This window comes from Talpa occidentalis, unplaced genomic scaffold, assembly GCF_014898055.3.
Source record: "Talpa occidentalis isolate TD23 unplaced genomic scaffold, MPIMG_talOcc4v2.1 talOcc4.975, whole genome shotgun sequence".
Taxonomy (NCBI): domain Eukaryota; kingdom Metazoa; phylum Chordata; class Mammalia; order Eulipotyphla; family Talpidae; genus Talpa; species Talpa occidentalis.
The window spans coordinates 8,979-24,610 of NW_023605389.1; the positions used below are offsets into that span (position 1 = coordinate 8,979).

The 15,632-nt window shown below is 39.4% G+C and overlaps 1 long non-coding RNA gene across 1 annotated transcript; it reads left to right on the top strand.

Moving 5' to 3' along the window:
* Positions 1 to 661: 661 nt before the first annotated feature.
* On the top strand, positions 662 to 13,979 carry LOC119237507 (uncharacterized). The gene is made up of 3 exons (XR_005123366.2): positions 662 to 1,115; positions 1,538 to 1,655; positions 13,816 to 13,979. It is a non-coding gene; the product is annotated as an uncharacterized LOC119237507 (long non-coding RNA).
* Positions 13,980 to 15,632: the final 1,653 nt, after the last annotated feature.

Genomic DNA, 15,632 nt, shown 5'->3' on the forward strand with positions numbered 1-15,632 from the left:
GGTGCTGAAGGGGGGAGGGGAGGGCATTTCTTACCCGCGTTACTGAGGAGGAGGAGGAGGCGGTTGGAGCGCGGCGCGTGGGGCGACGGCGGGGTTGGGTGGGTGCAAGTAAGAGTCTTACGAAAGGGAATTAACCCCATCACCAGCCCGGACACCGGCTCCAGCGGCAGCCGCGGCTGGCAGAATCCCGCCCCTTCCCACCGCGCACTAGCCCCGCCCCTTCGTTCTCTTTGAGGGGGAGCCGGCAGCTCATAGGTTGGATGGCCTCAGAATGACATGACGACTATCCAGTCAGGACTGCAAAAACTACCTTTTCTCCACCCCTTTATCGCCTCCGGAGCAGCGGGAGAGCCGTGCCAAGTATTTCTCCACCCTCAAAGGAGAAAGGACCAATCGGTGATGAGGAACCGCCCTTGAAGGACGCGAGGGACAACCAATGAGGAAACTAAGGGGACAGCCATTTTGCCCACTTGTGAAACAGCCACCTTTTCCCACGAGTTAGGTCCGGAGGTAGGGGAGTTTGGGGAGTTTCTGCTGACCTGGAGGTACTGGGAAGACAACCATATTTCTTCGAGAAGAATTTATGGTGCTTTATAAGAATAAAGGAAAATCTTCATCCTACATGTGGGTGGAAGTGAGGAATACTGATTCAGGTCTTAGCTCCTCCCCTTAGCGGTAACGGGTTCTAACCCGAACACCTGGTTTCACTAGCGTCGGGGGGAGAAGGCGGGAGGACTGTCCTTTACGGCCCAGGGCGGACTACAGTTCCCAGCATGCCTTGCTCCCACCCGCAGCCTTGTCTCCGTTTACTTCCTGCGATGCCTGACGGGAATGGTAGTTTCTAGGAAGAGACAAGAGAAACTTTTGAATGATTTGGAGTTGGGGCAGGCAATTAGTTGTGCAAACCTGTAGTGAACCCATTTCGCCGCTCTTACTGAAGAGAGAAGGCTAACTAGTAGTCAGAAGAGTTTTCTGAGGACGTTTGCAGAGGTTTTAGAGTCCTGGAATTTGAATTATCTTACTTTCAGTTTGGCCCTCTTAAGTCACTTCCGCTTTGGGGCGGACACTTGCCAAACCTGTGGCGGGAGTTGGAGATTCTGCAGCGACTGCACCAGGTGTGGTGGTCCGGGACTGGCTGGCGGGCTAGGTTGTAGTTTTCTGCCGAAGAGCTAGGAAATGGAGCTGAATGTCAATGTATTTAAGGAAGTGTGAGTGAAATGGGGTGAGGCTTAGTTTCACAAGCCATTCTCCACCCCTGGCCTTCAAACCCAGAGTCCCACATTTCTTGTGTCTTGCCTTGCTCGCTTTAGATTGCACCCAGAGCAGAGGATTCCTCTGCTTCTAGCCACTGAGCCTGAAGCACAGCTTCACGTTCTATTTGATTAGGAAGAATGGGCTCAGTTGTGAGCTAACTTCCCATTATTTTACAAAACTTCTAAAGGTTGATTTGAAGGAGAAAAGCTACCGAAGGTGTCAAGAGTGATAGAACCTAAGAATAGTTCTATTAGTTTTTGTTGTTTTGTTTTGTTTTTTAAAGCTTGCATCAAAAAGTGGCGACTTCTTGGTACTCCCCTTGCCCTGGCCTGGCCCTGCGGGAAATGAACTGATGAATGAAGTCATCATTGTAAAGATTTCGGATCCTGTAGTCTACAGAGGTAAATTTTAGGCTCTGGTTTGGGCCCCTCCCCCTCGGGATGCAAAGTTGACTATATCTTTGTTGGACGTCCCTTTCCGGTACCTTGGAAAACTTATTGCATAAAGGGGATGCAGAGAGAGTTAACGGGGAAAGGCCTTCCCTCCTCCAGCTTGATGGCTTTCATTCCTAAACTTTTCCCCATCATTTTGAGTGAGAGTTTCTGAGTTAAATTTTAACTCAGTATTCCTTATAGTTTCACGAAGACTTTCTCTTATAAATAATGTTGTAAATATTTATTGAATACCTAATCTATACTAGGTACAATACCAGACTTTGGATATAAAGCAGTGCCGCCCCCCCAAAAAAACCCTTAAGGTTCCTAATACAAAACCAGTGACACAAGACCTAGGCCAAACAAAATTGATGGTACTGGTACTTGTTCTTTAATCTCTTTAAACCATTTTCATTATTCATGTGTTGTGCATTATTTGACCTCTTTTCCATTATGTGGGTGGATAATACATTAATAAGTGTATTTTTATTTCTATTTTGTTACTGAAGCATTGATAAAGTCTTTGTTCAATATTAATTTGTATTGTTTATTCACCAACTAGATGATAAGTTATATAGTATAATCCTTTTAGATCTAGGAATGTAATCATGCCTTTCAGCCACTTTTGTGGATCCACCAGGCAAAGTGTTCTCTGCTTTTTGAATGCAGTTGGGGTTCTCAGTTTAATCTAGCTATATGGTCTTTTCTGAGGATTTAGTTTTTTTTGTGTATGAGTTCTTCCAAAGTAAATCAAGTCAGTAAATATTAGTGATGGTTGTCATTTCATTGTGTTACTTTACCTCTGAGCCAAGAATAAGTGCTTTAAAGTACATTTTTCTCTGCAACAATCTACATGAAATGTTACCTGTTATAGTGGAAGAAATTGGGGACTCAGTAAAGTTAAATAACATGTTAAGGTCCTCAGCAGTAATATATCCCTCTATATGTCAGACGCTTAGTGAGAAAGAAATGTAAAATCCATTCTGAGATTCCGGAACCAGTGGTGACAGTCCCTTCCTATTTTCAGCCATCACTTTCAGTGTATGAAATATGTAATCACTGTACTTAACAGCATAGGAAAATATAAAAAAGAAAGTAAAGGTCATCTGTAATCCTATCACCTAGAGAAACCTATGTTAAATTTTGGTGAGTATCCTCATAGATATCTAAATACACACATACTTATGTTGTTATACTAATTTCCTCTTGTAAACATCCTTTTTAGCTCAGCTTAACTCTACATTGGTCTTTGCATGACCTAATAATATATATATATATTTTAAAGATTTATTTATTTATTTATACAAGCACTGGGTAGTCAGAAGCGCGGGAGGGTGAGAGAATTCACCAGAGCCAGAGCGGGGAGCAGAGCAGGCAGAAGGACTGAAGTACACTGCTGAGGGAAGCAGCGGGCGGCAGGAGAGGTCTGCGCGCCATGTGGGACCCTCCTCCGGTGGCCGGGGAGCAACCGGGAATCAAACCGGCGCTGCAGAGGTTGCGGGCAGCTTCACAACCCAGCGCTCAACCGCTGCGCCACTGGGGAGGCCCTAATAATATTTTTGATGACTATCTGGTATTTCATTGTATGTCTCTAATATTACCAGTTAGTTCTTAGCTGATGAAGTTTTTGTATTATTTTCTGTTAAGTTTTTTTGTAGTAAAAAACAAAATTAACCATCTTAACCCTTCGTAAGTGTACATGCACCTTGTTATACAACAGATCTCTGGAATTTTCCATTTTGCAAAATTGAAATTCTTTACTCATTGAAAAACCATTTCTATTTTCCTTTCCTCATCCAGCACTGACAGCCACCATTCTACTTTCTGTTAAGAATTTGACTGTTAGTATTTGTCTTTCTGTGAAGGTCTCATTTTACTTAGCATAGTTCCTCAAGATTTGCCCAGATTGCAGCATATGAGCTTTCACCTCTTAGCTATTTTGAATAATGCTACTGTGAACATGGGTGTATAAATAACCTTTTCAGGATCCAGATTTTATTTCTTTTGAACATATATCTCAAAAATGGAATTGCTGGGTCAATTATTAGCTGTTAAAAGCAATGCAGTCATGTGCACTATCTGCCTTATCCTTTATTTCTGTTTTTTAAAGATTTATTTATTTATGTGTACAAGAGCTGGGACAGCCTGAGGTATGGAGGGTGAGAGGATCCACCAGAGACAGAGTGGTGAACAGAACAGGCAGATTGAAGAAAGTACATTGCTGAGGGGAGCAGCAGGCTTATCAGGAGAGGTCTGCTGCCCCATGTGGGCTTTTCCCTAGCCTACAGGGGATGGAACTCATGTTGCAGAGCTGCGGATTGCTTCATAGTGTGGTGCTTAACCCCCTTGCACCACCAGGGTGGCCCTCTGACTTATCCATTAAATCTAACTTTTTTTATAACCTCTCAGCCCCTCTCCAAGTACTTCAAATTGAACATTTCCCCTAATTCTGTACCTCTTTTCTTTATTTTCTATTTCACATGCTTATTTGGTCATGAAATATTTATTGATCACTTTCTAAGAGGGGTACTGTATAATGGTCAAGAGAATCAACTCCAGGATGCCCAGCTTTGAATCTCAATTCTGCCATTTATCCCTTGGGTGACTTTGGGTACACCTTAGTGAATGAAATTTCTGTCCCTTAATTTTCATATCTGTAAGACAGAGACTGTAGAATACCTACCTCAAAGGCTGTTTAATAAATGACTTAACATATGTTAAGTAAATGACTTAATATATTTAAAACACATAAGATTTGCCTAGCACATAGTGTGTGTTGTTTTGTTAATATCATTGTTTCTGTTACCTTGGCTGATGGTAGAGTGCTGAAGTAAAACAATGATGGGCCAAGTCAGTTTATGGCCCTTGCCTTTATGAAGCCATTCTAATAAAAGAGTGAAATAAAATTCAAGTGAACAAATCAAAATAATTGCCAATGACAGTAAGTGTTTTAAGAAAACCAACAGATATTAGGGAAAATGAGGGTGGGGGTGTCCAATTGTGAGCTATTGCAGCATGACAGTTAAGTAGTGATAATTTCGGATGGATGATGGTGATGGGACTGGTAATAAGTGGATTTAATTTGATGGCTAAGGTAGATGGAGAAATGAAAAACCCAGGTTCTGGTTTTAGTAACTTGCATGGTTGTGGTATTATTGAGAGATTGGGCAGGGAGTAAGCAAGTACTTTGGTTTGGACATTTGGGTTAGAAATGTTTGTAAGATACCTAAAATGTCAGGTAGGTAATTTGATATAGGCAACTAAAACTAAAGAGATTATAATTGGTATTACCTGGATTATTTGCTATGGTCTTCTCAAGGGTTGTCTCTGCTCCCACATCCATTCTTCCAAATATGACAAGGTAATCTTGTACAAGGTAATCTTGTAAAATAGTGACCTGACTAACCTCTTGGAAAGTTTCCCAATTCCTTCCAGAATAAGGTTCAAGATCTTTTAGCATGGGCTATGAGAATCTCTCTGACCTGTCCCTAACACTTGTCAAGAGTGTTATTCTTTGCCTATACTAAGCACCTTAGGATTTTCTTAAACTTTGTGCTTATGCAAATACAGTTTCATTCAGCCTAAAATATTCTTATCTTGATTCACCTGCAAGCACCACTCTTCAAGTTTCAAAGAGTTATATCAAAAATTTAAATAAGATCTATATACCAAGGAATTTTTTCTTCTAAGTGAAACTTTGATACTTGTTACCTTACATAGCCAACACTCCTACTTATGTAGGAGATCTTGTATATATTCATATTTAGATATATGTATATATACAAATATATGCTTATTTTATAGCCCTTACTGCATTGTATTGCAATTATTTGTTTACAGTTTTCATTTTTTTCCTAGATTGGGCTCAGCAGTAAGATTTTAATGGCACATATTCATCCTTGTATACCTTTTGCAGTTATCTCACATAAAGGTGTTCAATTAAGTATTTGTTGAATAAGTGATTTTAAGAGGCAGTGTTGCATAGTGGCAGAAATTCAGACTTACAAATTAGACCAATCTGAGTTCCAGATTTAATATCACCCATGCTAACTGTGAAAACTTGAGTAAATTATTTAACATCGTGGAACCTCAAGTTTCATGTCCTTAAAATGAAGATGATATTACTTATGTTTGTGAGTTGTTTTGAAAATTGCAGGAGGGCCTCCTGGGTGGGGTGGTGCAAGGGGTTAAGCACAGCACTGTAACGCTTATCCCAGCCTCTGCAGCATGAGTTCAATACCCTGCCAGCTAGGGAGCTACTCACATGGCTTAGCAGACCTCTCCTGTCTCACCCACTGCTCCCCTCAGCAGTGTATTTCAGTCAGTTGCCTGTTCTGTTCCCTAATCTGTCTGGTGAATCCTCTCGCCCCCCACACCTCTGGCCTGTGTCCCAGTTCTTGTATGCATAAATAAAATAAATCTTAAAAAAAAAAAAAGAAAATTACAGGAGATTTCCTAAAATCTATCCTAGTGCTTCACAGAAGGTCACTCAATAAGTATTTTATCATTACTGTGAAAACGGTTGACCATAGAGTGAAAGAATCTGGTGTCCTTGCTATAAAAGTAAGTGATATAGATATGGCAATTTAAAAAACCCCATAAATGATTTTAAAAATATCAAATGATGCTATAATTTAATGAAATTTAATATGACATTTTATTAACAAAAACATGATTTCAATTTATTAAACTGAGGTTGTAGCTTACTGGTAATCAATAAGTATATGAGATATAAACATGTAAACAAAATGTACATTTTGGTAAGCATGGAGTATGTTTAAATAAAATAGTATATTCCCAAGTCCTAATTGAATCTGACAAGTTCCTATGATTGAATATGACTTTGTGCATAATCATTTTGCAAATATTTGAGTAGCTCTACAGACATCTTTATTCTTTATCTTTTTAGACTCATAGTCACAGACTGTTTTTTGTCTAAGCGTATGGTTTCTGGAAATGATATACTTGAAAGCAGAGGTGTGTATTAGACTATAATTGTTGTAGAGCAGCCCCGATACAAAACGGGGTGCCTGACTGTGGGTCCTCACCCGCGCGCTTAAAAGGACTTATCAATGCTCTACTGCAGGCACACGTGAAAGGTTAATAAAAGGTTTATTTACAAGGGAAAGGGAAATGAGGAAATGTACAGCTCTGGGAGAAAAGTGGGAGACAAAGTTTTAAATGAGTCCTACCCGATCCGCCGATCAGGAATCCCAAAATGGCGCTCTGAGAGCTGGCCGCCAGCCAGGAGCGGTGAAGCCAGGAGGCGAGCGATCGCGAGCCAGAGCGAGAGCAAGGCCCACGTGTTTGGTTTTTATATCCAACCTGGCTGCCCAACTCCACCCTCAGGTCCCAGCCACCCTCCCCTTGGTGGTGATGGGATTTGTCTTTCCCAATGTCCTGATGGCTTTAGTCTGGAGTGGGGGTGGAGTCCACAAAGCCTGTATGAGATTATCTCAGGACATCCTTTCCCCCTAACAATTCCCCCCTTTCACTTTTTGCCACCATTTCCATGGTGATGAAGATCAAACATATGGATTCTGGGATACAGTCTCAGATGAAAATTTTCCAGGGTTCCAGTCTGAAAGAAAACGAATCCCTCCAGGTAGTGTCCATTGTGGAAAGCAAAAGTCCTCCATTCCTGGAAAAACAGTTCATCAGTCCCAGCCAAAAGAAAACATCTGGAGGCATTAGCCAGAACAAGACAGCAGATATGTCAAAAATCACAGGAAAAAAAAAATCTTAAAATGGTTCAACTTATGTAAAGACAAATTCTCTCAACCTTGATCCCAAATTTTTTAAACAGCATAGCAAAAGTTTGCAAACCAAATCTACTTTTAAACCATATTGCCTATTTTTGCATAAAATCACAGGGCAGAATAACTAAGCAGCAATTTTAGCTGGCTCCGTTGGAATACTCCATATAGGATTCAGAGCGAACTGTTGACATCCGGTCCGTGTAGTCTTCTGAAAGAAGTTGGTCTCATCAGACTCCACCTGGGCTTTCCTCTTCTCGAGGGTACCAGGGACTTTTCGTTGGCCGGGTTGTCCAGTCCTGCCAATGGAGGCAAGCTTCCTCACCTTCTTTGGAGGTCTCTGGAACCCTACAAACAAGGCATACAGGTTCTCCTCTTCTTGGTTCAGCTCTGTTTCAACTTTCTGGAAGAGCTCCACACAAAGCCACACAATGAAACTTATGTCCAATTTTTTTCAGTTTAAACAAAATCCCTATGGAAGTTATGCAAAAACAGACTCTGAGATAAGTAGTAAAAGATTACTACCACTATTTTTATGCCGTGTTGGTATCAAGGGGAGAGAAAATGCAAACACAAGTTAGCTTTGTTGGAAAAAAAAAAATTACAACCTTGCTGCAGATCCTGGTCACCAAAACAAGAAAACTTTGTGGATTTAGAGCAAAATGCAAAAAAATCATCAGTATTATTATGTCAAGGAAAACTTAGTAAATATGAGGTGTATTTCCAAGTCTATTCAGTCCTTAGTAGAAAAGTTTTACTCTCAACAGTTCCATCAATAGGAATCTGTTGAGACCTTTTCTCCCTATATTTTCAGAAACAATTTCTGTAGATGTGAAACAATTGAATTATAATATTATAAGGTGACAATCACCATTGACAATTTACATACATACCAGATACTACTGTTAACATTTTGTACATACCAAAGTTTTACCATTTTCCCAAGTGACAATGCTTCCCTTCCAGTTTTACTTCATTAGGTAAAATCCAAATAGAACAAATTCATCTAATGCCTTTCCCAGGAGGAAAGGGAGAAACTTTGTGGAGTGTCTCAGGAGCTCTACTGAGGTTCCACAAAATTTCCTTGCATCAGCCAAATGACAGGCTACCAAATTTGTACTTGAATTTAGATTTCTGGGAAGCTTTGCCATAAATATCAGAAAAATAACAGAAACAACAATGTTCAATCTCTATGAAGGCACCGGCTTAGTTCAGTAGCACAATGTTGACAATCAAACCATAACCTTTAGTTTTTCTCATAACTGGAGACTCTCTTTTTTTTTTTTTTTTCAACGACTATGGGCACCATGTATACCAATTTGTCAATCACTTGAGGTCAAGACAAGGACACAAGGACATACAGACATACAACATATAGACACAAAGAGCTCATTAGTTACCATTTATCACGCGTGGGATATCTCATGCAACTGCAGTTTCACTCATTGGCCAAAGTAACAAAAAGAAAGCAGAGAAAAAAATCTCAAAGGTAAAAAAAAAAAAGCAGAAAGTTAAAAAAAATAACAAAATCAAGATTGAAAACCTTTCTGTGTAAAAAAAAATAGTGGCACCATATGCATGATCCTAGATGTTATTTCACGTCTCCTAAACTTTGAAAAGAAGAAGATTGGTTAGAGCATGTTAGTTTTCTCAGGGTTTCTTCAGGAAAAAAAAATGAGTCCTTGGGTATCCTGCAACAATAACTGGAAAAGAAGTCAGTAACATTCAAGTTTTTGTCTGTTTCTTAAACAAATATCTCAAGTCCTCAATGGGTTCACAAGACCAATGGGACTTCGTCTCTGGGTCAGTTCCTCCTGGGGCTTTCTTAACTCTGGAATGATGTACCCAGGGTTTTATGCCTGCAAGTTTCAGAGAAGTATGTGTGCTCAACAAGACATCATAGGGACCAGTCCATTTTTCTGACAGCTGGTTTTGAGCATCCCCGCTCTGCCAAGTCTTCAGTAAGACCTGATCTCCAGGTTTGAAGGGATGCAATGGTTGATCAGGAGGCATAGAGATCCTTGAGGTTGCAAAGTTATGAATCACTGCCAGAACCTCCTGGATGTGTTTCACATATTGCGTGATCCGGCAATCTTGTGTTATTTCCGGACTGGCTTTCAGAACTGAGGCCTGAAAAGGTCTTCCAAACACAATCTCAAAGGGGCTTAATTGTAGCCCACTTCTAGGTGCCACTCTTATGCGGAGGAGGGCAAGGGATAGTACCTGGTCCCAACGAAGTTGTGTTTCTTGGCACAGTTTTGCCAAGGTTTTCTTCAAGGTGTGGTTCATCTTTTCTGTTTGCCCGGAAGACTGCGGTCTCCATGCAGCATGCAATTTCCAGTTTATCTGTAACGCACTGCTCACTGCATGGGTGACGTCAGAGACAAATGCCGGCCCATTATCACTCTGGATAGTGGAGGCTGTGCAGCCTCAGGGGTCTGCACGGGAGGGGCTTTGTCACGTGGAAGAGGATTTTGTCCTCGTGTATTTAAAGTATTTAAAATATGATGCTCCTCCTCTTCTAACTCTGCTCGCTGGCTGTCCTCATGGAAAGGGGAAGGTCTATCCTTTCTCTGCACCATTAGCCTAGCCTTCGCCTCCGCCATATCTAATTTATGGAGGGCGGCCTGCATCTGGTCCTGCATACCTTTAAAAGCTGACTCAAAAGTCCGATTTTGTTGTTGCACTTGATACAGCATGCTTTGATAAGCTGACTCAAAAACGTTACGATTTTCATCCCTTATACTCTTAATAGTTAAATCAAAAACCTGATTTAGTTGTTGTATGGCCACGTTAAAAGCCTGAATTTGTTGTTGCACATTCTCAGTATGTGAAGTAGAACTTCTACCTCTCACAGAAACAAGAATGTAGCAAACTGCGCTTACACATATTACCAAAAAACCACCCAGAAGCACAGTCTGTAAAGGGATGGCTTGTAAACCACCCATGTATGTATACAATAGTAAAATCACATGCCATACACCAGGCTTCATCAAATTATTTATATTAATGAAACTGGTGGTGATATTTAATGGAAGAAGGCTGCTCAAATTCAAGGCCGGAAGGAAACTGAAAGAACTCAGGCTAGGGATGAAACTGTATAGGCTCATGGTTGAGGCCATATTTGAGTCAAAACACACCCACAAGGGCTGTACGCACAGGGAAAAAAAAACAGACTTTTCAGGACTAGAGACAAATATTATACTGCTAGTCCTGCAGAACTAGTGCGCTTATGGTGACCAACGCAAGGAATGTTACTTTGGGCTGGTCAACCGCGGGTGTAACTTGGAAACCACGCTGGGCGCCAAACTGTTGTAGAGCAGCCCCGATACAAAACGGGGTGCCTGACTGTGGGTCCTCACCCGCGCTTAAAAGGACTTATCAATGCTCTACTGCAGGCACACGTGAAAGGTTAATAAAAGGTTTATTTACAAGGGAAAGGGAAATGAGGAAATGTACAGCTCTGGGAGAAAAGTGGGAGACAAAGTTTTAAATGAGTCCTACCCGATCCGCCGATCAGGAATCCCAAAATGGCGCTCTGAGAGCTGGCCGCCAGCCAGGAGCGGTGAAGCCAGGAGGCGAGCGATCGCGAGCCAGAGCGAGAGCAAGGCCCACGTTTTGGTTTTATATCCAACCTGGCTGCCCAACTCCACCCTCAGGTCCCAGCCACCCTCCCCTTGGTGGTGATGGGATTTGTCTTTCCCAATGTCCTGATGGCTTTAGTCTGGAGTGGGGTGGAGTCCACAAAGCCTGTATGAGATTATCTCAGGACATCCTTTCCCCCTAACATAATCACCAATAAATTGCAGGCACTGGCAATTTATTCTAGTCAAATTTGTATGCCCAATAACAAAGTTAGAATTATTAGTGTTATTACATGGTTACTTCTGTACTAACTTAACTGGGCAGAGGTATTTAATGAGATTACTCTGATACTTTTCCTAAATCCAGTTCCAGTGCCAAAGATCACTCTTGTCTATTTCAGCCTAACAATAGGTTTCTATCTTTGGTACTGTCCGCTGGTTTTACTGAACTCTATTCTTTACTCAAGAGTTTTATAACTGTTAAGAGGATAGTAGGGATGCCCACTTATTGGTGTTTATGGAGAATATTTTCAGACACCTCTGAGTCATATATCATTTCTAAATCCAGTTTCCTAGTGAAGCCCTGGGACTTTGTCTTTTACAAACAGTTATCTCCTGTCTTTTGTTGATGGTATTGTCCTTTACTGGTAGTTTGAAATGTAAGTTACATCATTGCCCTTTCCTGCTTAAAACCCTCTAGTAAGTGTTGTCCAATAGAACTTTCCTTGAAGATGGAAATATGCTATGCCTGCACTGTTCAGTATGATAGCACTGACTATCTGTGGTCATTGAGTACTGGTAATGTGGTTGATGCAAATGAGGAACTGAATTTTTCATTATAATTGAGTTTGAATCATCACATCATGCTAATCATGTATAGACAGCATAACTCCTTTGGCTTGCCTTCATCCTTAATATAACAATAGAATCCAAAGCCCTTATCAAGTTTAATGATTAGAACTTTTAATGATTAGATTAGATTAGATTAGAACTTGCTTATCTCAGTAACTTCATCTCCTAACATTCTGTTTCTAGAAAATACCAAGTCTTCTCTCAACTCAGGTTGAGAGATAGTCCCTGCTTAGACTGCTCTTCTTTCAACTTTGAATCTGCCAGATTTTTTTATATCTTTCAGATTGTAGGTCATGCAACATTTAAGAAACACCTTTGGTGGTCAGTCTGCCTCAAGTTGTCATTACTCTCTAAAGTTTCTTCATAGTACTTATTCTATATGGTAATAAATCATCTTGTTTATTTTGCGTCTTCCCATCAAGAATATAAATTCTGAGAGGATATTGTCCTTGTCTCTAGATTGTGGAGTGTAATACATTTGTTATTAATTTAAAATTGTTTAATTTTTGAGATGCTTAGATATTAGACACAAGTTATATACTTCTTTGAGAAGTAAATGAAAGTTTTATAAGTCTGCAAGCAATTCAGAGAAAAGTAAATTTGTTTTAAAAATGGAATAAGATCAGGCCTCCCTTGGTGGCACAGCAGTTGAGCGCTGGGCTGTGAAGCTGCCCGCAGCCTCTGCAACGCAGGTTCGATCCATGGCCGCCAGCGAGGGTCCCCCTTGGCGCGCAGACCTCTCCTGCTGCCCCCTGCTCCCCTCAGCAGTGTATTTCGTCTCTCTGCCTGTTCTGTTCCCCGCTCTGGCTCTGGTGAATCCTCTCACCCTCCCATGCTTCTGACTATACTCAGTGCTTGTATAAATAAATAAATAAATCTTTAAAAAAAAAAGGAATAAGATCACATATAATTGAAAAGGTATAATTCATATACAAAGTAGTATTATAGAGAAGCCTTATAATTTAGTGACTTAATAGACCTTTGCTTGCAGAGTTCTAATAATTTCCAAATATTTGAAATTTTTATGTGGTAGAAAATTAAAATTACATCTGTGGAAACCTAGTGGTTAGAAAGGTATTAATCAGGCAGAGTTTATATTGTGGATCAACTGATTACAAAGAATCATTTTAATATTTAAAAATCAATCTAGTAACTGAGAATTAATATTTTTAAAGATTTATTTATTTATGCATACAAGAACTGGGGTATAGGCCAGAGGTACAGAGAGGTGAGAGGATTCACCAAAGACAGAGTGGGGAGCAGAACAGGTGGATCTACTGAAATACACTGCTGAAGTGAGAAGCAGGCAAGACAGGAGAGATCTGCTGTGCCAAGTGGGTCACCTCCCTGGCCGGGGATCCAACTCATGCTGCAGTAGCTGCCCGTAGCTTCATTGTGCTGAGTCTTAACCCCTTGTGCCACCAGGGAGGCCCCAACTTAGAGTTAATTTAATCATTATAAACTTGGTACTAATGTGTTTGTATTTAATAATTTTAAAATGCAATTTTACCCCACTTTTAGAAATCTGGCATGATATGAAAAGGTGTACTTATGAAAGTATTCCTCTTTCTATATTAAATTCATCATTAATTAGTTTATTTGATTTGTAAAAATCTAGTTGATTTGCAACTTTTCAGTAATACATTTATTGCTTGAAACAAGAAATGGCTACACAATTGCCCAGTTAGAATTAGAAATGAAAGAGAGAATACTGAATTACTAGGTAGTGCATTAAATACATATTTTGCCTAAGTTCTTTGAATTTTCTTGATAATTTACTCTGGAAACATGATTTAACAAGTTCATATCTACATAGATAGTATATAAAGGTAACTGATCGGTACTTTAATGTTGTTTATTATGTTTAATTCTCTCTTATACTTAGTAATAATTGTTTGAACCCCCCCCCCCAACCTGTTGTGATTTATTTTTCAGGATCATCATGCCTATAGTTCGTAACATAAAAAAGTCTGTTATACCTCAGTCTTCTTGTGAGAGAAGTGAATCTTGTAAACCGCTGGATTTTTTGCCTGAAAAACTAAGGGCAAAGCTGCTTCCTTTCCAGAAAGATGGCATCAGTTTTGCCCTCAGAAGAGATGGCAGGTAAAGTACATTTTCAAGATGTGCTGAAATGTTAAGTTCCTGACAAGTTTATAAAAAACAAATCTCTGTGCAAAGAATTCTTTTTGTGTACACATTGTCTTTCTGTCAGTTATTTTTTACTGACGCATAAAATAATAATTTTTATCTTGCTTTTGTTCTTACATGATATTTCAGTTGGCAATACATTTCTACTTTAATAACTACTTTTTTGTCTTTGTACTTTTGTCTTTGTACTAAGTACCTTCCTCTGTCTTCCAGAGGTGCAATTAAAAAATGTACTCTAGAGCCAGAAAATATCACCTAGCAGGTGATTTATTAATTACAAAGAAAAAAATTTAAAAATGATACAATTGGAATTGCCAGTGTGAGAATTCTAGATGCATATTGTGGTTCATCTAAATGGTATTTTCCTAGACATACTTGATCTGTAATCATGAGGAAAACAGTCAAATCTATCCAGAATGTGGGATATTTTTTCAGAATAACTGAATTGCACTCTTCAAATGGTTTAATGTCAAGAAAAACTAAAGGAAATGATGTGAAAATTTTCTAAATGAGAGAGAGATTTAAGAGCTAGAAGTGAATTTAAAATTAATACATAGATCTTGATAAAATTCTGGATAAGTAAAAAGAAAAGCCTTAGAGGATGTTTTTAGGATAACTGGGAAAATTTTATCCAGACTCTATTAGGGTAATGTTAGTGAATTAATTTTATCTTAGATGAGGTGATGGTATTGTAGTCAAATAAAAGAATGTTCTTGTTCCTTGGAAATGCATGATAAAGAATTTTGGAATAAAGGATCCTGTTATTAGCAGCCACTTTATACATTTTCTGAAAAGGGAACATGTGTATCTTTAGAAAAACTTTGAGTGATCAGCCAAAGTGCTAACAGTTTGACTCTGGTGGGTAGTGTAATAGGTTTTTTATCTTACTGTTTTTGATTTCTCTGTGAGTTTGCAAATTTTGATAAAAAAGGAGTCAATCTAATTTTCATTCCTTTGTAGGTCATTCATCTTTTATCTGTATTTGGTTTTAAGTTTTCTCTTGGTCTTTATGATTTTGCAGTTTCACAATAATTTATTAGGAATGGTTTCCTTTTATTTATCCTACTTTGTGTTATTGTGCATTTTAAATTTGGCTGTTGTATCATGACAATTCTGGAAAATTCTCAGTTGTTACCTCTTTAAATGTTCATTCTTCCCTATTCTCTTTATTACTTTGTAATTCCAATTAGACTTATACTTGATCTTTACATCTGTCTTGTGCTTTCATTAATATCTTTTTTTTTCTGTGACTTCCTGCCTGATTTATAGCTATGTTATTTTAAGATTTATTTTCATTTATTTATGTAGTACAAGAACTGGGGTGTAGGCCAGAGGTGTAGGTGATGAGAGGATTCACCAGAGACAGAGTGGGGAGCAGAACAGGCAGATCTACTGAAACTGCTGAGTTTTACTAAATACAGGGTGAGACAGGAGAGGTCTGCTGAGCCATGTGGGTTAGATCCCTGGCCAGCGATTGAACTCATGCTGAAGTGGCTGGTGATAGCTTGATAGCGCTGAAACTTTAACTACTGTGCCAGCAGGAGACCCACTTTAATGGATATTTTTAAAGCTCTCTTTCATTATTCATGATTCAGCTAGTTTTA